Consider the following 24,390-nt stretch of genomic DNA (forward strand, 5'->3'; position numbering starts at 1 on the left):
TATTCATTTTCAGAGTACCTCCCTTTGTCTCAACTACTACACTATATAGTCTGACTAGAGAAGCGTACTGGGTGAAAACACTAATTACATGCCTCTATAATAAAAAGTAATTTACACTGTGAAGGACAACTATAATCTCATATTTCACTTATATCCCAGCTCCCGATCTTCAGTCTGTTTGTAATCAGACCATTGAGTGTGCCTTACAAGCACATTGGGTGATCCCTGGAACATTGTACTCAGGTAAGTGTTTCTGCTCATATTCAACACTTTAGTACTGTATGTCTTAGGAGCCTTCCTACTGCTGTTTATTTTCTAATAATAGAAATCTTTAATAGGAACATTTTCTCTCCTTTTAGACAAGCCATTCTTTTTTTATTATAAGAACAGGTAGAACACCTTGATTAAAACTGAAGCCTTTGGACTCAAAGGATTCCTGTTTTGTATGGCTCTAATGGGCATGGCCTCTTACTTTTACCCTCAATATAATATCTTGTGGTTTACTCATAAAACAAAAGATTTCAAGCCATATTCAATTCATCAAGTATTTTACAAGAAACATTGTTTGTGAAACAATGGATCATCTCAATTACAACACACAGCCATACATATGTACTTCATATGTTGTAAAATATCATACAATAAAACCAGAAGTGACATGGTCATTCTTTAAATATGGAGAACTTCACATCAGGGAATCAGCCAAACTTCTATTTTTGATACTGTGGGAGGAGCACAGAGTATTGTTTGAAGCTGGTTGTCTCACCAAAAACGTTTAAATTTTAGTGTATTGTTTTGTATCACAGACAGGGAGAATACTAAATTATATTTGACAATTATATTCATTTTATTGAAATAGATTTTTAGTTTCCTCTGTGACAGGCCTCTGAACGAATTCTTGATGAAAAATGGAAATTTTCGTTTCTTCCCGTTTGGAAACAAACGCGCTGTTAAACTTTGTCCTGTTACTTTTGAGTGATTTCTGTGCCTATGCTTATGTCTGTCTAACTACCTTCTTCCCATTTAGCTCAATAATGGGGGCTTGTGGTGACACAGCGTACCAGACAACTGGAGCTAAATGAAGCCCAGCTTAATAATTATGCGAGTACAGATCTGGCAGGGAATATTTCATAGTATCACCTGATTCCATTTCATAAAAGAACAGACACGCCGCTCCACTGCTTTGTAACTTGGATACGTGCAATACGTTTTTCAGGTCTCGTTTTGTTCGGTTTACTAATAAATTCAGCCATTGTAATTCGATGAAGACAAACGCGGAAAAAAACAAAGTCTCATTGCCAGGAGAAACTCTAAACATATCAAGGACAGGCCAAAAGCGTAAAATCAGACGTGTTCCCCTACCTGCGTAGGAAAGGCTGAAAATGTAGCGCTAAACTGATGAACCCAGTGTATATAATACTTCCTGTATCATTTGTGTTTTTCCTATGTGTGCCAAGGTGAAAAAACGAGTTAAAACACCATCCATTTTTATGTATATATTCAGGGTTGGATCTTGCAATATAAGGAAGTAAACTAAATTCAGTAACAGCTGCTGCTAGTTATTTTAATAACACAATAATCAGAAGTCTATGTTAGCATTTAAAATATTCCTTCATATTCTGCCAAGGAAAGACTATGGCTTTATTTGTCTGGACTACAGAGGAGCAATAGTCATCTAAACTGAACAGAATTTCAATTAACCTTTTTTTGACCTGAAGAAAGACAAACACCAAAGTCATTGTTTTAATGACAATATTGAAGAAGAAAAAAAAAGTTTAAATCAGTCAGTTAGAAAATAGAGTTTACTGAAAATTCTGCAAACAAAACTTTTTGGAGATTATTTTAATTTCAGTGTAGGACATTCCTTCTATTCTGCAAATATATCAATTTCTCTCTTTTCTGGACTGATTCTATAGCAGCTGTATCTTTTTTTGTAACATAGTGCTCAAATGTATTCAACATTCTAAATTATTAAGACTGGAGTTCACAAAGACCACTTATGTAAAAATTAATTTGATTTAGGAAGATTAAATGAAATTTTGCTCAAAGCCAATTTGCATATGTTTATCCTTTGTTATATTGCTACACCTACATCTCTTATGTGAAGAAATAAGTCTTTGAAATAACAATTTTAAATGTTCATGATGATATACTAATCTATCAATATTAAAGGTTAGTTTTCCAAGATTATTCAATTTAACATTTTAAGTGATGCCTATACCAATCACCAAATAAGGTTTTTGTGACACCACAAGTTATGTGTTGCAAGACTATCAAGTGTAAAATTTCATTAAATCATTTCTCATAACATCATTGCTGAACACATTTTCATTTTAAAAGACATTTAAGTAAAAAAATAACTTTTTTGGTTTGTTTCTGCAAGCCCACTGATTGTAATTGATGTGAGTGTACAGTATGTACTGTACACATTTATAGAACATGCCTAGAATTTCAATTAGCAGTGACTTTACCTACAGTCTTTCTACAAAGGGATTATAATAGAGAAGAATAAAGGCATTTATATTTAGTCTTAGAAAAACAAAAACTGGTCAACAACCAGTTTGTAATACCATTATTATAGCTGTTGAGTGTCGTGTACAGCGATTAATGGCTGTAAAAGTGAGCATGAATCTTATTTAAAACCTTGCAAACTGTAAATTAGTTTTTGTTTATTTTTATGTTAGGTTTAAAATCATCTTAGAAATGAGCTAATTTGGAACTAAAACACTTCCGAGTTTTCAAACGTGAGACGCTCAGTTCTCTACGTTAAAGGAAGGCTTTGCCAATCCACTCTACTTATGATATGCTGTTTGCTTGAAAAGTTCTGGAATTCAAGAAGCTTTTAGCCGCTGCATTAGACTATTTAGGATGTTTCAGTGTCTCATTTGACTGTAATTCCAGTCTGTTCAAGTGGCCTGTTAATGACCTTCCATCTCGTGGTAAGCTTAGGAATTCCGTGTTTATACTTTTTTTTCAGACCACAAATAGACTAAGGACAGATTCTATTCATTCTCCCCTTACTGTGACAGAAGGGTGTAAACTGTTACCACCACTTTAAATGGGAGACTTGCCTCTGTGCCTCAGAATGAAAACAATCATTGAGTCAGGTTTTATCAACAGGGCAAAACATAAAAGAATAATAAACGGGTCATAAAAGAGAGGGGCCTTTACTTCGCCGACAAACAGAAAAACCCAGGCCCGTGTTAGGCGATAGGTGAATGTGGCTGCTAACACAAACTCTGCACCTGTTATTTGGAGGTTCTTTTATTTGAGTTCAACTGCAGTGACAAAAGCCACACAAAAGGAGACAACACTACTTCATTATTCCAGCGACAATGGCGTTCCTTATTTCTGGGTGGATAAATGCTATTAGCACCTCTGGTGTAATTATAGCCCTTCAGGTATCACATAATCCTTTGACTTAATGCAGTATTTGAAGTCTCTCTGTCATGTTCACAGGCAGAGTCTCCACTGGTTTAATGAAATGTGACACAGTCTGAGACAATAACTTTAGGGATCGCCAGTATGTTCTATAGCTGGGACTGCTCCCTGTTTCATCTCATTCCGTGGAAAAATACAGCGCAAAAACTTGATCCTAAACTTTGTTGTGGTCATTGTTTCTCCATTTCCAACAAAGGATCCTGACAAAACCTATTTCATCTGCTCAGAGATAATGTAAACAAGTGACTGATGGGTTGTAATAACGTATGTAAAGAGTCATTGTTCTGCCTGAGTCACAGCTTCATGTACAGATTTAATGTCAGGCTCCAGGCTAGCTACCTAATGCTGGTCTCACCTTTCCTCATAAACATCAAAGGAAATCACTCTTCAGAAATCACAATAAAGCACACATAATCATCCCAAGAGTGAGGAGTACACTTATGCAACAGGTAATGTATGGTTCTAATGCCACTAGGCAGACATTTTAGACCATTCGCTTTGCACTTCAAAATCAAACAACAGTGAGAGCTCACAAGCAGACAGTGTTTACAAAACCTTCTAATGACACCAAGAAACAGAAACACAAAAATGAAGGGAAAACAGAATTTAATTAATTTGAAAATTACACGAACAAAGATCTCTACTGAGATAATTTGATATGATGTTATTTTTCATTTTAGAACACCTGTAGTTTTAATTTGCTTTTGACTCCTGATGCTGAAGCTTCTTCTTTTGATTTTCAGTTGGGGATTTGCATTGTCTATATACAGCGCACTTTAAAGAAAATGGGTGAAGACATTTTCAAGATCGTGAAAGCAATTGATCATCTGTCCCGAGAAAAGTAAAATACTTCCTGCTAGGGGAGTGTTTCACGGATTCGTGTTGAAAAGAAAGTTAGGATCATGCATCAGCCTTTTTGACAGTGGATATTCAGTCAATCAGCCACACTTCGATTTTCATTAGTGTTGCACTGGAGTTTGGGGGGAAATGAGCACATTTTCAATGCTTTCTTCAGTTTTCTTATTGTGTTCCCTTGCTCTTTATTTGTTATTCTTGCATTTGTTAGCTCTTTCGTGCTGTGACTCAGACAAAAACACAACTGTGCACAAAAAATAAGTCTGGGGGCAACATACACAGCACAAAAGAACACCAGTAGGACAAACAGAAGAAATTACTGGTGGAACGGGGCTGCTTATATCTTTTTGTAGCAGCCATTTCTGCTATTTGTAGGACAAAGACTGCTCTGGCTTTCAAGGGCTATCTGGTATATATTAAATTTCACCCAGTGCTCACTCTTCCCATTTGTAATGTCAAAGATCATAAGCTTCTTGGGTTACTTTCCCTCAGCTACTTACCAAGACCTTGTAGTGACCACTTCACTGTCATAAATGAATTAATAAGTGTCCTTTATGCAAACCACTCCTGCACTCTCTAGTGTTTATTTTATTTTACCTTTACAAAAACAATTAAGGCTGTGCGCACAAATGGGCACTCAAGAGGTGATTTACTCAAGAGCTATTCATCAGCCACCGAGTTTACAGAAAGGAGGCAGAGGAAACTGTGTCTACACAGGCAAAGCACAATGAACCTTACATCAGCCACCTAGAATTCTGACTTCCAAACACACAGAAGGAATTTGTCTCTGAATGAAAGGACAGATACAAAAACTAAGAAGTGTGTAATCCCAAAACTTCAGACAAACATGGCTGCGTTTGGTTCACAAGCTAAAAATTCCTGTCTTAAGGGAGCAGGTTTCAAAAGGATTTTATTGGAATTGCCTCGTCGTCACTAATACACCAGCAGCCCTTTGATACGCCTTGAGGTTAACTTTTTCTCAAAGAGAAGTTGAATGTGAGGCTGACAGAAACCATACGTTGTTGTTTTTTTTTTCAAATCAAACGAATTCGATCTTGAGGAAAATGGGCTTATGGGACACACTGCTGCACATGAACGTGCAAAGAAGAAAAAAAAAGCCAGCCATTCATTAAGGGTGATGAATTACCCACAAGCCGTTTGGAGATTCCCCTGAAGGAACGGCGAGCGCTGGTGAATAGAGGCACAGGGGGCACCCATCCTGAAGTTATTCGCTCCTTTCTTTCTGAGCCAGTGGCAGAATGGCTGGGCGCAGGATGCTGGCTGCCCCAGACTGCTATAGCCCTGCTCATCAATGCACAGCTCACAAAGGTCCTCTCCCCACTTCCCACCCTTCCTGCCCTGCACAATACAGGTAGCAGAATCGTCGTGTATTCACAGCTCCAGCCTTTACCACTTGCAGGTCAAGCCCTCTTTAGCCATTCATTCCTCTATAGTTAACAGCAATTAACTAATAATGAACAGATTTACTAACAAAACCAATTAATCATATAGGAAACTGCCTAACGGAGCATGAAACTCAGTCGTTTAACGAACACAATCACCTTCATTTACTGCTTTAGTGCCCAGGCAAAAAAGAGTTTTCTGTCTGCAAGGAGTGTGAATTGGTTTCCTCCTGAACTCCTGATTTTCTTTCTGCAAATAACCACTTCAACCAAGGAAGCACCTTTCACCAAAGCCTCTGGACATTAAGGCAAAGAGCTGCTTTTATCTCTAAGGTCTCAGGAAAGGGATTTTTGTGCTACACATTTATCTGAACACAGCAAAACACCAAAGTCCATAATCAGCTGCTTGCTGTACTTGCCTCTATAGTAGGCATTGATAAGTGACTTAATCTTATGTCCTTCACAGTGGAGACAACACAATGCCTCAGTGTAAAGTCACTTGTAAATGCCTCAGTGTAAAGGCAGGAAAAATAATCTAAATACCCCCACCTACATTTTGTATTTACCATATCAAACTACAAAATGCCTGTATGGTAAAATATATGCATGAAGAGAGTTAATTTTAGTAACTCATTATTTGAAATATTTTTATAATTGATGTACTTGAATGATTTCTAGATGCAGTACAGTTAATATTTAGGTGTTCCAGGTGTTTACTGAAGCCAGACTATTCAGACACTCCCCTTTATTTAAAATGAGACAGTTCCTGAGGCTATTGATTAGAACGGCTGTAATGTTCTATTATTCTTCTGTATATTGAACAGACAACAAATCAGAGAGTGTTCAAGCGTTGTCTTCAACCATTTCTCTATCAACACTAAGCCAGTATGGGTTTCAGCAGGGGCAAACCCAACCAGAATGAAAATACTTGAAACCACAACTGGTGAGAGAGAGAGACAAGAGCATCATATCAAATCTAACCTGCATATCTTTGGTAGGCACAAGGAAACCAGAGCATAGGGCAGAAATGTGAACACAAGAAGAACACTCAAGACCCTACTGTATAAAAAGGGAAAGACAATGCAAAACAGGAATGAAGATCAAAACAACCCAACAAACATTCGACACTTCGCAATCCTCCAGTATTCTTCACCAGTGTTGTGACACACCTGAACTGTGCATTTCGTCTCTGGCAAATCTCATTAAAGAAATAAACCACACAAAGTGTAAGACAAATAACCAGCTAATGGCAGTCTTAGCCCTCCTACCTCCTTCACAAAGCAGAATTGCAGTTGAAATAATTATGGCTTTGAATGCTTTTTGTCATTTTACATGCTGTAAAGTCAAGAACAATAAAACAAATAAAGACTCTTAACAGTTAATTGTATTTCTTTTGGAGGACACACCAGTTGTCATGAAAGACTATTAATTAATTACAGATTTGAAATAAGCAGCTTGAAATGATGAAAGGTTTAATCGGAGTGATAAAAAATACACATATAAGGAATAAGAAACATTTTTTTTTTCTTTTTAAAGAATATATGTGCGTGGGGAGGGTTATTTTTTAGAGCTTAATAACATGAGAGCTAATCTATTTAACAAGCTCTTCTGATGAGCAGGATTATTACAATCAATCAGGCTGTTTAACCAAAGCATTTCTGTAGTTGCTAAACCAAACATCATACATTGTGTAATTAGATCCTGCAGAGTTATATCTCATCACTCTCCCCCTCCCTCTCTTTTTTTAATTCTGTGTTCTTCAATCCTGCCTGCAGCATAGCGGTGAGTGACAAGGTTAAGCCAAACAAACTGATGCAAAAATTTTCATTTCTATCAACCAGCAGCAAAAATCACTGCTAGAAAAAAAGGAGACGGCCCAAAATAAAATTAAAAAAAAAAAAGAAAACAACACGAGCTTGACAAAGGCACCTTGATACGCTTGCTTAAAAAAATTCTTTTGGCTGAGCACTTAAAACTCAGTGTTTGTTTTTTATCTTTCGGTGCTTGAGACCCCTCCTATCTGGCAATGACAGCTTGCAGTACAGCAAGACCACACAGGCTAACAAAGTAAATACTGCAAATGGGGATGAGGACAGCACAGCCCTTGGATATCGTGCTCAACCTCGGGATTCCATCTGTCAAGTTGTTGCCATCTAATCTCCACCGCAGCAGGTACAGATAATCAGTGCGTTAATTTCAATGAAGTAGGCACATCTTTAATGCAGATTAATGCACCAGACACAAGCATTTTTCACTTGCTACTCTTCAGCTCTGGGTCAGGAGGGGGTTATTTTGCCAACCCAAAGACAAATGGGAAGGATGAAATGAAACTGAAGCAATCATGAGTCTCTACCTCTGCCGAGGTTACAGCAGAAGGACCGGCCAGCATTTATTTACTTTGCGAACCTTAAACCATCACGTGGAAGTTCTAAAGAAACAATCTAGATAAATGGGTATACTGCAAACTGATTTAGGTACAACATCACATCGCTGAGGCCTTTGCATTTTGTTAAACGAAATTATGATAACATGAAGCAGCATATAGAACAATACAGATGTGACTGAGGTTCGTGGATACCAATTTCTGTGATACAGAAGGGGAAAAAAATTAGGTCATAAATTTTAGGAAAGATGTTTTTTTTTTGCAAATACTATTACTCAGGTGTCATACTGTCATAGATCTCATAGTGTTCTTTGAAAATTGCTCTATTATGTTGCACAACTCTTTAGAATAAAAAGGTCTCAAACAAAATTAAATAAAATTAATACATCCACACTAGATATATGGATCATTTTAAATGCTTTTCCAGATTTGTTTCTGGAAAATAATTTGTTGATTTGATTGTGGTGAGGATTTCACTTTTGCTGCAGGAGAGACTTTATTTCCATAGAAAGCTTTCAAACTTGAATTTATCTGATGGGGTGCAAATATGATATGTGGGCAGATTTATTTTTAGTCAACAACTGTCATGCAGATACTTACAGCAGAGGACATTTCCAATTCCAGAACTGCAGAATGTTACTAACTAGTCCAACGGGAAGGGAAAGATGATCTTGTATATAGTATATGAGAACTGGTAACAGTGCCTCAGGGTTCCAAACAAGCTAAGGGCCATAAATGAGGATTGAGATGAAGGTCTGAGTCACCCATTTATGAATCCTTCACAGCCGTGCTGGGGGTCTACAGCTTGCATTTATCAAAATACCGACATTGTGCAAAGTATTCTGTACTGACAAAGTTGCGCATAGCAGCAGAGACACATTTCCCATTTAATATTTACACCGTGCTGCTTAACAAAATATCCATTTCCTACCCAGTTCTACAGAAGAACCTGTGTCTTGTACTCTGGAAAGGCTGAAGTGGCAAATTTGGGAATTTGTTGCGGATTACAGTGAGGGCGAGGGGGCAGACTAGTGTGGTGTAGTGGGTAGGTCTTTGGGCTCATAACAGCTGGGTTGTAGGTTCAAATCCCCACTGCAGACACTATTGTTGTAAGGTATCATAGCCCAGCTGTTAAAGTGGGAACCAACTTTGCTGGAGTTGGGAGCTGTGATGGACTGAGGGGGGTGGGGAATTCATGCGCTATCTGGTTGCTCCAGGACTTAAAACCAGGCTAAGCCCTGGCATGACATTCTGTGGCTCAATTGGCATTATCTACCCATAGTAATACAAATCCCGATCACGTTTCAAAGGTCTATCTTGGTTATATTATTTTGTTCGTGATATTTTAAAGTTTCAACAAGCAGGTCAAGGCTATCATTTTAAAATAAAATGCTTCTGTTGTTGTTGCTGTCAAGTTGTTTCATTCTATTTTCGGTGTATCAATTCATGCTATGCTGCACACGCAGTTACTTTTCCCAGCTATTCTTCTGCACATACCTCCATGTTATGATTTGAATTCCATTAGGTCCATTCATGTGCCAACAGAGCACTTTAGCCTGCTGTTGGAGTTTCAATACTTACGCTTGCACTACAGAATGCATGCGTGGGTCCCCAGAGGAGCAGGCTCAGTTTCACTCACACGGATCGCCTTTGCCCCCTTCCTGGTTCCTAGCAGCTCCTCATCAAACAGAGGCTCCCAATGTGCGCTCTGTGCAGTACTCCACGCGTACGATGGATGTAATCCGTGAATATTGTGTATGCGGCATTTCCTGCATCAAATGTATCTCATAAAGCAGCCAAAACCGGCCTCACTCTATTTTACTTCCTGGGGGCACCTGTTGCACCAAAGAAGTGTTCAGAGAGGTTAAAGGATGGTGCACCCTGAAAAGGGATTTGTAGTTGTGTTTGTTCTGCATAGGCATTTTTGCAACAGAACGTTAACATTTTACTATAAAACCACCAAAAGACTTACAATGTACAACTAAATGCCAAAGCAAGACTTAGTGCTTTCATTTCCATCCCGTGCGTGACACTTGAAAGCTACAGTAAAACTCTTACAACACTTTTTATATAAATGCTGTTTGGAAATAAGTGTACGTGTACTATATAAAACACTAGAATGGAACTGAACATAGCACTACCCATCTCTCACACAGAGTAACATGCAGGTGGATGTTGATAAAGCAATATCAGGTACTGTGTAGTTTACTGTGATCTTCAGCAACTCTACATGTCTGATGGAACTTTGATCTTGAGTTCACTAAATGAAACAGAAAAAAGATGGATTGCTTATGGAGGGTCACATCCTCGGTCTTCGGTGTCTGAATTTCATCAGATGAAGAAAATCTACGTAATTTGGTATATGCTGCTTAAGGTCAATAAGTAATAGATAATGACAATATAGATGTTGTGGTTTAACTTGGTGTTGTACACACATTTACAAACAGTTTTTCTTTCCTGCTTGTAATGATTGATGCAGAAGCCAGTTAGACTAAGGTGTGAACATGTGAATCATCCATGCTGCACAAATATAACAAAAGTAAAGGAGGCCATAGATAGGGCATAGAATCCAATGACTGAGGAACTCAAATAACTAATATTTGAGTAATGTTTGGTCCCTAAATTCCAAAAGATATGGCTACTCTAAAAACGGTCTAAAGAAGAGACATTACCAGCCTCAAAGGAATATGTTACACTGACAGGCTAAAAGAACCGCATCTTTTACTTTTTGAACAGAAAAGACAACCTTAGAAGGGTACGGTACTACGTGAACTCAAAGAAGTAGTTCAATATCAACACCAAAACACAGACAAATGAACACAGGTAAAAACGACTTGGTAAAACTGAGAACAGGACGAACTGCTAATACAGAGTTGTGGGAGTATGGAAAGAGCAACCCAGCTAATGTACATTTTGTTGAAGTTTCTTTTAAGAAAATTCTGGAAGAGATTCTGTGCTCAATTAGTGCCTACCAATTACATATGTTGGTTGGTCCAAAATGTAATCTGTTGGCCTCCTCTTGTTTGTAAACATTATTATGATCTTATTTACTCCCTCTGCCAAATTACTGTTGACGAAGTTAAACTGGAAGACTGCTGCTGAGGGTTAAAATGTTTGTGCGCCCTGCAAAACACCCTTATCTCTCCTTTCATTAATACAGAACCATGTACATTAGATTCAAATATCGGCAGTACCTTAACCATTTTATTCTCTGTTTTCCATGAATACTTAAAGATATCTTGACAGTCACCAATAGATTGAACAGCCTTCTCTTGCAGATGGCTTAAAATAGGTATTGTCTTGAAAATATTAGATTTTGACTTGTCCAACCATCACAAATTGATGTTGATGAATATAAGCAATTGGCTGCTAACACTATATTGATCTTATCTGATCCTTCCTTGAAATTTCCCAGGGAATTTCATTTTAACAGCTTGTCCCAGATACCCACCACCCATTGTGTAAAAAAATGCCTCTAATTCCCGATCCTAAATACATCTTCATAACTTCCTGTTGTGTCCCTGCGTTTTTGTTTCACTGCTGATCTTAAAGTAATCCAACGGTTGGGTTTTGTCAATACCTTGAATCAGGTCTGTAGAAAGAAAGAAGAAAACTCTGTGAGACAAAAAAATGCCATTGAATGCTGGTCTTATATTTTGCAATTAGTGTTTAGGCTGGAGGTTTGATTTAATCCTAGCCAACTGTATGCTTTCTTTGGAAATAGATTTTCTGAAATGTAGGTCATGCAATATCTAGACTGGACAAGAGCAAAGAGTGTTCCATTTGATGATCATTAAAAAACCTTTGTGTCGTACTCTATATCAGCAGTACCTCTATCAGAAAGATTGCATCATAGCCAAGTGTACTCTCAAGCTACAGTATTCCATGTGTGCTGAACTGGTGTATGGGGAGCAAGGCAGTATTTACTGTAAATCAAGGCCTCACCTCTCCTTTACAGATCTGACAAATGAAATGAGTGATCTTAGCCATGAACACAACTATTGCTCTATCATTTATTGCATTACTGGAAGTAAAATCATCTATGTTTATTCATCACACTGCTTTATTTACATCAATAATATATGAACCTAATTAGAAAAGAGAAAATAAACCAAACTTTTCTGTTTAATGACTAAACATCTTCAAACAAGTTTCACACAACATAATTCTGAACCTATACTGTCAGAATATTTGTTAGAGCCACTAACAGCCATGTTCACACTTGATTTTTTTTCTCACTTTTTAAATAAATGTCTGGAACACCTATGCACAAATAATTATCTTGGTGGCTGGTAGCTTTTTGATCCAGCCTTATTAAATTCTGCTGGGTCAACAGAAACCTTAAACACATATATTCGTTATGTACCTGACAGATGGAGAGAATGAATGACACAACAAAGTAATTGAGTTAACCGCCACCTGGCTATTTTTTTAAAGGTGTTAGATAAAAATTGAATTACCTCCTAGTGCCTTGGGCATCAATGCTCAAAGCAGATATTTAAAGGATTTGGTGACAATACTTTGCATTGAAGAAGATCAGTTTTGTGATGGGAAAAGTGGAATGAGGAGAAACCAATATTGACATTGCTTCTGGGTAAAAACAATCTAATACAGTAATTGCTCTAGGTTCTATAGATATTGCTTTTTTTATCATGTAATAATAAGTTGCAGGTCTTGTGTAGTTCTGTGGCAAGATCTTATTTTTATCATCGTACTGTTTCTTTCCAAGGTTGATAAAGATACTTTATTGGTAGAGCTGAATGCTGCATTATTATCACTTGAATTCCTAAGGGACTAACATTATTGAAGTTACTATTAATTTGCTCTCTGCTGTTATGCTAATTGCTGAAGCTGTGTGTGTGAATCTGTGAATAATAACGAGGGATTATGGTGAGATGTAAAAAGAAATAAAATAAATTAGAAAAAAGTTTTAAGATGAAAAACATGGACGGATGTTCACGTGAGCCTACATGTCTACAGTACAAATTCTAAGATAACCCACCTCACAATGTACAACCGATACTTTTGAAAGCAGAACAGATAATGAACAGGTTTTGCGAAAAATCTGTTCAATAGAAATATTTACCCACCCCCCAGTAAAAATTATTACGAGTGTAGGTGACACTATTGTACTGCCTCCAGGCAAGTGGGAAATTAGAAATGGATTTGGTCAAATAGATCATACCAGTTTTTTAATACGGATTTCCTTATTCTTAATATTTTACATAGTTGAAGATCTTTTTGTGCTAGCCAAAAGGATGTATTCAAATTATTCTTCATAAGAGCCATTCTGATACTATATATTGAACACAATTTTTTCAATGATTTAGAAATCCTATTTACTGTTGATGAAAGACAATGGGTATGTCACTGTGCATGATCAGCAAAGATTCATGTTTAGACAAAAACAATAACTCAAATAAAAAGTAGAAATGACATGTGATGTTCAGTTCAGACACTGATGCTGCCAACATCCTGTACTAAAATGTTACATCCATACATATTCTAGATTATATATTCTTAAATATTAAATTAAGCCTTGCATATTCCAATATTGGAAAAGCTCAATCTGCTTCACAGGGGTCACAAATGAGTCTGAAAATGGTCTGAAAAGGCAGGTGCTGTCGTCCTTTCTATCACCACGGTGTTTGTTTGGACAGTTCTGTGAAAAATGTTCTACAAAAATCTGTTTTTCTTGCTGACTTAAAAAAAACAGTGTGTGTTACAGTGAACCTTGAGCATTGTCCCTTGCTATACTTCAAAAAAAGTACTTTTTCTATCATTCTGAGATATGTAAATGTTAAAATGCTTTCACATGAGGTGTGATATGACAGCTTTTTTCTCTCATTTTGTCAGTGCGCATTGGGATTGTTATTTTTTCAAAATAAGTGCAGATATTAAAAATGGAAATCCACATTCCCCCATATCTCCAACACCTAGAAGAACAGAGTGTGCTCAGTTTTTCCACTCCAGTGTCAATTTATTCATCTGTTACCTCTGTCATTTTCATCGATTAATGCAAAGTTTGGTACAGCTAAAACCTACAGAGAGGAAGATCAGAAAGCAAAAAGAAAGCACTCAATTAGAACATTAACAATAACATTTCCAAAATATTTAAATAAAAAGCTCTCTGGGTGATTATTTAACATGAGAATTAGGTTGTTCATAAATGAATTGAAAGAGAGTAATGCACAGGGACTCAACAGGGCATTTTAATTATCAGTTTTTAAATTAAAGTATAAGTGACACATACATACGTGAAAGTACCTGTCAGACAAATAAAGCTGATTGTATTACAATTTTTCTAAAGCTTTCTTTTGAAGAAATCCAGATTATCAGGCATAAATTAAAAGTATTATATAAAAATTCTATTCCTGAGCAGGGTAATATTGTGGAACAGCAGGGCAGATATTAAATTGAATTTAATGTGAGTGTTGTTAAGACTACTTGACATTGGATTTTTACAGCAGTTAACAATATATGTTCTCTAAATTTAATTTCAGATTTATACAATATATTCCACTGCCATCCTTCCAAGTTAATACACTGAAGATTTTTTTCTCAACTCAAACAAATTGATTTTAATTTGGTCTAATATTGCAATTTCATTTTTAAATTCCATTATCAAAGCACACAAAGATAGGTTGAGGAGGACCACTTTTTCCCCTGTTGAACTGCAGACACTGCTTTTTTCATAATGACACTTTCTCAGAAATTCATGTTTAGCATAGAAATAGTCAGTGTTTCACCCAAAAAATCAAAGAAAATTAGCCCAGGGTCTTAATTTGCACACGTGGTTAAAAAGGACTCACACAAATAATCTTTTTCCAAACCCCCGTTAATTTACTTCATTTCTTTATTGACTGATCCATTCACATAAGCAAATTAAGTCCTGACTATTTATTCTGCCAAGCAGACATTGCAGATGGCATTTTTGGAAACAGAAAAGTTTTAAAAATCTAAGCATAAAACATAAAAAGGCAAAAAGCAGAAGACCCAGCTGAGTGTAGTCAGTAATCGGACGGGAGAGCTATAAGGAAAAATACTGTAAATTCCATTGGTAGACCAGTAGATGGCTTACATCTCTCTATACCAGAATATCTAGTCCAATACCAAAGTGTAGTGATCCTGTTCCTGATGTGATGTTTAGCTAACTACTCCAGCTATTACAATTCCATGACGTTTGGAAGAGTAGAGATGCTAATTATGGTGTCCTGGCTATTTTCCACTCTGGGCTTTCACAGTGTGGCCTCACTTAAGTCATTGTGTTTCAATTGGTGTAGCTGCTTCTCCCTTTTCCACCTGAGGTGCTGTACAGGCACCTAAACGGGTAGGTGGCAGTTGCACTTCAGTTGTAGATTAAATGAGTTCAATCCCTCCTATATATAAAGCACTTTGAGATCCTTGGAGATAAAGAGTATGGCTGTAATTAATCATTAGATTACATTAATTATATAAGTCATTTTATCCACGCTTAAATGGTGTTGTCAGCTTCTAGATTAACATTTTATTAGTCCAGTGGGCTCTAAAAGTAGCATGGCTTTGTTCAGATCTCTTGATATCCTGTCTCTGGTGGATTCCTGGTAAATACTACTGAAACTGCCTGTCTCCTGGCACAGTGCAAGCACCGTAGCAACATGAAATTGACAGGAAACCAGCAGAGGAAGGTCAGCGGACTATGATCTGCTGATTCAAAACGAGGAATTTGATTTTTCTTGCGTCTTCATAAAAGATTATCTTCAACAAAAGGAGACTTTTCCAAGTAATGAAGTCATGAACTCCCAAAAAGGGGTATACCATGCTGGGCAATGGCAAGAGTCCCTCCCCCTTCTTTGAAAACAGAAGCTTACGTGATAATTTAGCTCCATGGAGGATGGCAATAGCAAAGTCCCCCTGACGTTCGGTCACGCCACACAGAGGGTATATTAAGGGGTATGAGTTACCTCTTTAAAGCTGTGGTGCTGGCAGTTGACGACGTTCCATCACGAAAAAGAAAAAAAACATTTGGAGAAACGTGCTCGCCAGAGACAGAAAAAGTGAAATATTTAAAAAGGAAAAGCGAGCAGGGAGAGCACAAGGTTTTTGATAATATCTGATTGATCACATCCCAGCACCACTCTCGCAGGCTAGTGAGCATAATGGAAGCATTATAAACAGCTGGAAGTGAGCCCTCAAGAGTTTGTGCCGCCAATACAAGGGTCTCATCACCAGATTCTGTCTCATTCCAGACAAGATGAGGTTTTCTTCTTATCTTAAGGACACATGTTTTTCATTCTTAATATGATGGCCTTTCTTAACCATGTACTGTAGAGGAATGTTATGTCATGTCTGCCTGTTCAAATGCTGTTTGTTTTGAAGTTGGCCACTGTAGGTACGTTGCCGGTCGCAGATTACAACACCACTGTCTGTTGCGCCTCTAGTGCCAGGCCTTTCTGGTCTGTCATCAGCCTTCCCTTCTCATACAAATGCTTGAAAATCCATCTTTCACTGACAACTGCTGGGATTCATCCTCCTTTCTCCCATCCAGCTCTCCTCGCAGGCGCCGAGCCTCGCGCCCCGCTCTGCTGCCGACACCAGCGCACAAAGAAAATGTCCCACAGGCTCAGCATTGCTCCAGGTGCAATCTGAATAGGTTATATTCAGGGCTGACTTTAGACACTTCGTATGAAACAGTGCGGGGTGGCATGCTTTCCGCTGTTAATTGTCCTCCTTCGTTTCGTTTAATCCACTTAAAGAAACGCAGATGAATTAAAGTGTTCATTATAGTTGTGTGCTGGACAATGCACTCTCACACCGCTCAACAGTAATGGCATCTGCCCCCTTTCTATTTTGGAAAAAAAAAGCATGCCGTGATGTAGCTGGACAGTCCTGAAAGAGCAGAGGTTGTGTATTCACACCACACATGAAAGCTGTGGTTTATCTGATTCACACGTAACAAAGGTGAATTTCCTTACCTTTTAAAACTGTGGGACCTGTTCTGTCTGTAGTTCAATATCTATTGACATGGGGAAACATAAAATAAAATGGCTGGTGTTCTTTCCTAAACATTCATAATAATGTAACTTCATCAATAATATTTTAATGAAATATCCTATATTTAAACATGGGAATAAGTAATAGGTTTATTCCATGCTGAAAAAATGCTGACGCAGCTACCCACCTGAACTATATTTAAACATTACTATTTACAATTTATATTTAACAAGCACTTCTGTTTTTTATGGTATATTTATATTAATCTTACTTCATTTAACTGTGTAATGGATTCAGCACTCATTTTAAAATAATCTACTTAAAGCACAGAACGGATACATACCCAAGGTAGGTAATTCAAAGCCCACAACGTAGTGACCAAAATAGCTTTACAAATCAATTAAATATACTGTATGAGGAGTAAAAAAAACATTTAATAAGTATTAGCAACACCAGCTACATAGAAGCAACAAAGGAAATTCAAACAGCCTAAGAAACCGTCAAGACTGAGCAAACACCTGGCAGATGACATTTAAAGCAGACAAATGCAGGGTGTTACATGCAGGTAGCAGAAACATAAAGGATAAACGGGAAACACTGAGCCTGTAGAAGCAACCTGTGAAAGACATAGATGTCTTTGTTCGACAGGTTGTTTTTTGTCCTCTAGACAACACAGGCAAGCAATAGAGAGAAAGCAAATAAAATGTCGTGGTACGTAGTTAAAAGACTAGAAGTTAAAGCATGGGATGGTATGTTAAAAATATACAACGCACTGATAAGACTTGATTTACAATATTGTGTGCAACTGTGGTCACCCTGTTTCAAAACACAATTTGCTGTTCTTGAGTCAGTCTGGCGACCAGGTACGTTCTCAAAGCTTAACACTTCTAAAAGGATTCTCCCATACAGGCAGCCTGAAAGAAATTAACCTGTTAGTCTTGAACAGAAGAGACGAGGAAGGGACCTGGTTCTAATGTTCACAATCCTCAGAAGCACTAACTTAAACAACCCAGTGGACTTCTTCAGAATCAACAGTGAAACACAAACCAGAGAACTAAGAAGAAAAGCATTTAACCCTGAGAACAGGAGGTGCTTTTATACACAAAGAGGAGTCTAGAACAAGCTATCCAGCCATGTTGTTGAAGCTGATGTCCTGTATTCCTTCAAGAAATGCCTCAAAGGGACCCTTAGATTACTTAGCTATTGGCAACCAACTGAAGTAGATGGGGCGAATGGCCTCCTTCGGTTTGTAAGCTTTCTGATGTTTTTTTTTTTAAATTATTTCCACAGGGTGAAATCGCAGCAGAGAGATATGGACCTCCAAGGGTGTGTATTGAGTGATGTCATCGTTTCCACGAGTACTGTGACATATCAACGTTCATATCTGCATACATTAACGGCAACATACATCTGAATTACTGTGTCTTCAGCACTGATGTTTAAGTGGGTTTTTTTCTGATGATTGTTAATCATAAAAAGAAACAATGGCTCGTGTACAGAATACATTGCACGTTAAAGCTGATTATTTTCACTTAGTTCTTCTTGACTGTACTACAGTATTTTGCAACTAAATGAAACGTTATTCCGGCTGTTTTATATACCCGGTATTTTTATGTGCAATATAAGGAATACTTTTTCCAACTCTGCCACTTATGCTTTTAAAATAGAAGTGAAATTGCTTGGTGAGAAGGGTTGGTATTTGCATTCATGCGTGTCAGCTTTCAAGCCATTTCCCTGTACAAAAACATTGGTTTCTCTGAGTGGAAAATGCACCCATCCATCAGCTATAAACAGTTTCAAAGCACTTTATAAACGTAGTGTGAAAAATGTACTTATCTTGCATTGACAAAATCCCAGTTGCTCTGGAATTGCTATTGTCCTAATACTTACAAGTCAATTTTAGCATCAGTTAACAATTTTACAGGATAGATAACTTCTAAAACATTATAAAATGACAGAATTTAAACAATAGTAACTTAGCATTTTTCCAGGCTGTTCATGACAGCTTAAAAACTAAAATGATGCTAATGTGCGTTCTGTTCAGTTTTACTTACTCATTGACAAATGTTTTATGCATGGAATAAAAATGCAAAATGTCTTTAATGGTGTGATAAAAGAGCACAACATATTTATCTTCAAATGATATTCTGTATAAATCTGAATTAGGAGTAATTTTAAGAACCTTTTAGACAGCAGCAGTTCCAATCTTTGCAGAACACTGTGATAATGTTATTTAGCATTCAGTTTATGCCATAAATTCAGATCGTGAACCAAAGTGAAGCAGATTATCAATATTTATTCTCATTTATGCCGCCTGCACAGTACTTAGAAATCAAATTATTTAGAGACCATCATTGTTTCATTTTTGTTTCAATATAGGTAATGCCTATATGAAGAAATGGTGACATTATGTTGCTAATTTCACACCTGGCTTTTCAAATTGCCTGGAGCTGAGCAATTTTTACTGTTTTTAGTGTCCAGGAGTGCACAGCGTCTTGGACAAATATTAGGTGATGTGTGTCATTAGGTAACATAATCAAAATATACCGTGACTCCTCCTTCACAGTAATTGAGGCAATTGGCAGCAGACTTCAATTTTTAAATCCATTCAGATGAAACATGAACAGGCTCTTTCTTTTGTCTTTTTAAGCTGCAGGGATAGAAACTATCTTGCACATATTAGGATGCTCACTGTGTTTAAGGCACTTCTAATCTCTTCATAGTACAGAAGGTATTAGTTACCAGGCAAAGTATTAAATTGTTAGCACAGTGAAGCCAACAAGCTGATATTTGAGAGCTTCAGGGGTTGCTCTTACTGCAGCTAAAAAGCTGATTAAGATGCTGGAATTACTATTGTATGTTTTTTTTTAAATAGGAATTCCATATAGAATGACAGACTTTACAGACCCACTTTGTTTAATGAAATTTCAGATGCTGTAAAACAAACACGACAATGATGTGTTACTGACCCCAAACAGGGTGTAGTACAACAGAGGGATACAATCATTTAAGCAGCACAAGTGTCATTAACAAAGCATATTAAAATTCGAGACACACACATACTGCAGACCAGCTAAGACATTAAGAATGTCTTACGGAGGCACGGTGGCGTATCCCATATCCCGATTGTTTCAAAACATTTTTTTAAATGATGCTTCAAAGTGATTGTGTCGTAACAATATCCACCTTCCAGTGTGGGGAAGCTCCTGGGTCAGACCCCGTTCCCCGTCTCTCTCCCTGGAATGAGAATCCAGGTCTGAGCTCCAGCATTTACAATAACTTTCCTCATTTATGTACTATTAACTTTACCTGCATGTTGCATCTCATTGTGTATTACAGTCCATATGCAGACATCACATTTAAAACTTAAAAAACAAAACAAGCAAATGTAATGCCAGGTGAAAGAAATAGAAATGTCATATATATATTGTATGTATATATTGCACTTTTTGTGCAAAAAAAAATAATGAAAGCAAATTCCAGTGGCATTCAGAAGACAATTGCACCTGAACTGACCAATGTATAATCATTTGAATGCTCAATGTCCTTAAGTATTTCGCATCCTATTTTATTATTTTTAAGAGTCGGCAATCACGGAACCAGACAATTCCATCAGGGAGACTTGTCAGCTACATAGCCTGTTAAGAACAGGTTGCCATGGTATCCAGGGTTGAAAAAAGCTACAGATTGGCATGAAAAAGCACGTCAACAATTGGCCTGTCACAGCATGCAAGCAAAGCTTGCTCAAAGACAGCACACCACAAGTTTTTCTTCCCCAGTTTGTACTACCCCATGCTGTTTAATAATATCCATTTACTGGTTGTGGGATTGATCTAGTGCAGTGTAAAACCCCACATCCAGAGAAGCTTTGCTTTTTTCTGTCGAAATTTCCTACAACAAATGTAACTGTGGCAATTAATTGACAAAGGCAATGGCTTTTCAAAAATAAAATGTTTAAATCATCAGCGATGTCAGTTTCCTGAGTATGCCAACACCGAAGGAGCTGTTGGAGATATCAGTTTAATATTAGCTAAAAACAGAAAGGACTGCAAGCTCGGCACACCGAAAAGGTGCAATCCGTGCTAATATACTGCCTTGAAACACCTTAATAACAATCTCGCCCATTAATTTCCCCTTCCCTTGGACTTCTATATGAGCAGGGTTGACTTCAAATCCTTTTGACTGCTCCTCCATCTGAAGAAATGGATTCTTCTCCTTAGAAATAAGAAGGGAAAAGCATAATGTTGATTAACGTGCAGTAATTTGTAGATAAACACAAACACCTCTGTGTTTATAATACACATCCTGTAACTTTGAACAAGAGAGGGATAAAAGGATTTACTATATATAAATAAAAAGATCCTTACGTAATTACACATTAAAAGCATATTCTTAGCTTATGAAGGTTAAATTGACGGATCACTTTATAAGTCAGGAAGCACTCTAAAAATTTCTAAGATCTTAACTATGATTTTTTAGTTCATCATCCAAGTTTTATATGAATGGATATTTAAAGGATATATGTTGATGTACAGTAAGTAATGTTTGTGAAATGTTAAAATGGACCAAAAGGTAAGTGTGAAATAATGATATCACACACCCTGCCTTTCAAAACAGTGTATTTTATTGTAAGAAGATTTCGCCAGATTCTTACAGTGTCCAGATGATGATCTGGCTGTAGTGCTGTCCAGCTCCAGTGGAACCATTAGCATGCCCTGGTGAAATGTTGTGGGCTCATCAGCATAGTTATGGCGTGGGATGCGATTTAGGCCATTGTACATGCCCAGCTGGCCATCTGTGAAAGAACCTTAACTTCTGGACAACGCCCATGCCAGTGAGATAGAAAGTCAGGGGATGACATTGTGTGTACTCCATCACTTCTCTCCTGGTCACTGTTAAAGTGGACACCTCCCTGTCCTTGCTGAAATCTAACCTGAAGGCACTTGTGTTCTTTCCTCCTTTGAAACACAGCCTTCAAGTCATGTTCATTCTTATAGTATGTGGATTGTAACTTTGCTTAGAGATTTTCACCTTTCCATAAATTATAGATACCCTCTTGTCTTACTCTTAGCATTTATTTCAGGCTTGCTTTTATACCAAGACATTTTGTCGAAACACTTCCCTGTTTTGTTTTTTTAAGACAACTCCAAATCGCGCCAGAAGTTTGCACTGAAAGAAAATCCTTCACAAACTGTCTCATTATGCAATATTTTCTGTAATGTGAAGATGAAATATTCTCTGGATGTAATACATTGTCTTTGTTATTGTTTACAACAAAAATGAAAGTAGTTTTTATGAAAACAAAAAAACATTCAAGACTTTTTAGGTGTAAAAGACATATTTTTTTCAATGCAGCACAAAATCCTGTCACGGAAAATGATATTTTAAATTTTTGTCTGATGTCTGAGTGGGAAAGGGATTCAGCTCCCTAGCTCTTTAAGATTAACAATGCAGGGTATGTATAATTGCCTGGGTTCGCATACAAGAAAGAGAAAAAAGAGGACAAATCGCTGTTATTATTATACGAAAATGTTTCAAAAAGGGATTGTTAAAAACTTAAATATCTTTTAAAGAAAGAGGAAAATCAACCTTACAATTGAACCATTTTAATGGCAAGGGTTAAGGTCCGCACTAAAGGATTTTGGCATGAATGAACATGAAAGAAAAAGGCTATTCTTACAAGAGAATGGTTCTTCAACATCATGTCTGACATAAACCTGAAGCAGATCCTGAAATTACCTGTCCTGTGCAATGACCTGTACCTGGTCAAATCTAAACTGGTTATTTTAATTTTCAAATGAAAACATTATGTATGCTTTTAATGTTTCTTCATTGCCACAGCCCATGTACTTATATTTTTCAATGGCTTCTGTTAGTCAGATATTTCAAATGTGTTTTAAAATTGGGCAACAGCCATTGATAAATAATTACTGCATTGTGAAAATGTGGCATTGTTCTATGACAATAGGTGAAAATTGTAACAAAATATTGTATTGACTAGACAGTCCGGCAAAATGTCTCATTCCAAGCAATCATCATGGATCTTTATATCTGACAAATAAATTCTTTGTGTTTGAACAAGTGTGGCTTATTTGGCATACACTTCACTCCTGTCTGGACACTACTTCTCCAAACCGTGAATTTGCTATGATTTGTTTAATCAAAGGTGCATTGATTTTCTGCAGGTTTTAGGTATTTCATCCCCTTAGTAAGCTCCTGTAATTTGCTCTGGACAGGCTGTAACCAAACTGTGCTAAGTGTTGTTGATTTCAGGCAAAAGTAAAGGGGGTAAATATGAATTAACAAGCCATAAACATTTTGCAGCTGCTGAGTCAATAAAACAGCTTTAGCCTTCTCTGGGAAAGGAAAAAAAAAATAAATACAAATAAATAAAATGCGAATGCCTGCTAACAAAGACTTTAAAGCAGAAGCAAGACTTCAATCTTTGCGCTTTGTGATTAAGAATTGATCTGTCTAAAAGCCTCAGATGCTCCTGAATCTCCCACAAGCCGCAGGATTGCAATGGCTCAGCAGGCGCTGGTGTTTGTTTGTTAAACTCCCATGATTCCAAGTAGATAATTGCCCTGTGAAATTCATTGCAGGAGCAGAGTCGGCTCTCTTGCATCCCAGCTGGCGGAGAGCAGGTTTACAGACCTTTTACAGACAAATTTAGACAGAAGCAAACCTCACAGATTTCATCCAAAAGGTGTTTTGTTGTTGTGTTTTCAGGTGCTGCTCGGAAAAAAACGGCTCTCCAGAAGCTCATTACAGGGGTGAAGTTACAGTCGAGGTTTATTGGAGTCCTAGCAGACCTGACAACAGTGACATGGTTTAATATGTTGCAGTGGGTATTGGGGGAAAGCCTGAATCAATCCCCTGTGAATTTGTTCATCTGTTTCAATGCCTTCACAAGTTTCAAATCACCTATTAGATTTTGGAGTTGCAGCTGCAGGCTAATGCTTATTACAATCGAGAAGCCTGTTTTCTTTCCCCTTGGCCATGATAATTGTTCCATTAAACACAGTGGCAAGGATTTATACTTTTTTTTTTCTGTAACTAAACCTTGATGTTTAATTATGGAAAATCTATCAGATCTGTGTTTCTGGAAACCTGCCTAAAATTTCTCACAGCCGACTTCTACACGTGCAATTTGCACTGTTCTTGTTCACATAAAACTGGCAGTATTTCAAAAACAAGGCACAAAGCAGATGTATATTCATAGCTTGAAAATATCCCAAAATCTCAAGACAGGGGAATTATAGCCACTTAAATAGATCCTTGATGTTACTGGCATTTCCATGTTTTTGTTCATCGTACAAAAAGACTTTTAATATA

General features: G+C 37.2%; 1 long non-coding RNA gene across 1 annotated transcript; it reads left to right on the forward strand.

Moving 5' to 3' along the window:
• The first annotated feature begins 7,782 nt into the window (after positions 1-7,782).
• On the forward strand, positions 7,783-23,954 carry LOC138240994 (uncharacterized). Its single transcript, XR_011190174.1, has 3 exons — positions 7,783-7,871; positions 18,346-18,381; positions 23,785-23,954. It is a non-coding gene; the product is annotated as an uncharacterized lncRNA (long non-coding RNA).
• Positions 23,955-24,390: the final 436 nt, after the last annotated feature.

This window comes from Lepisosteus oculatus, chromosome 8, assembly GCF_040954835.1.
Source record: "Lepisosteus oculatus isolate fLepOcu1 chromosome 8, fLepOcu1.hap2, whole genome shotgun sequence".
NCBI lineage: Eukaryota > Metazoa > Chordata > Actinopteri > Semionotiformes > Lepisosteidae > Lepisosteus > Lepisosteus oculatus.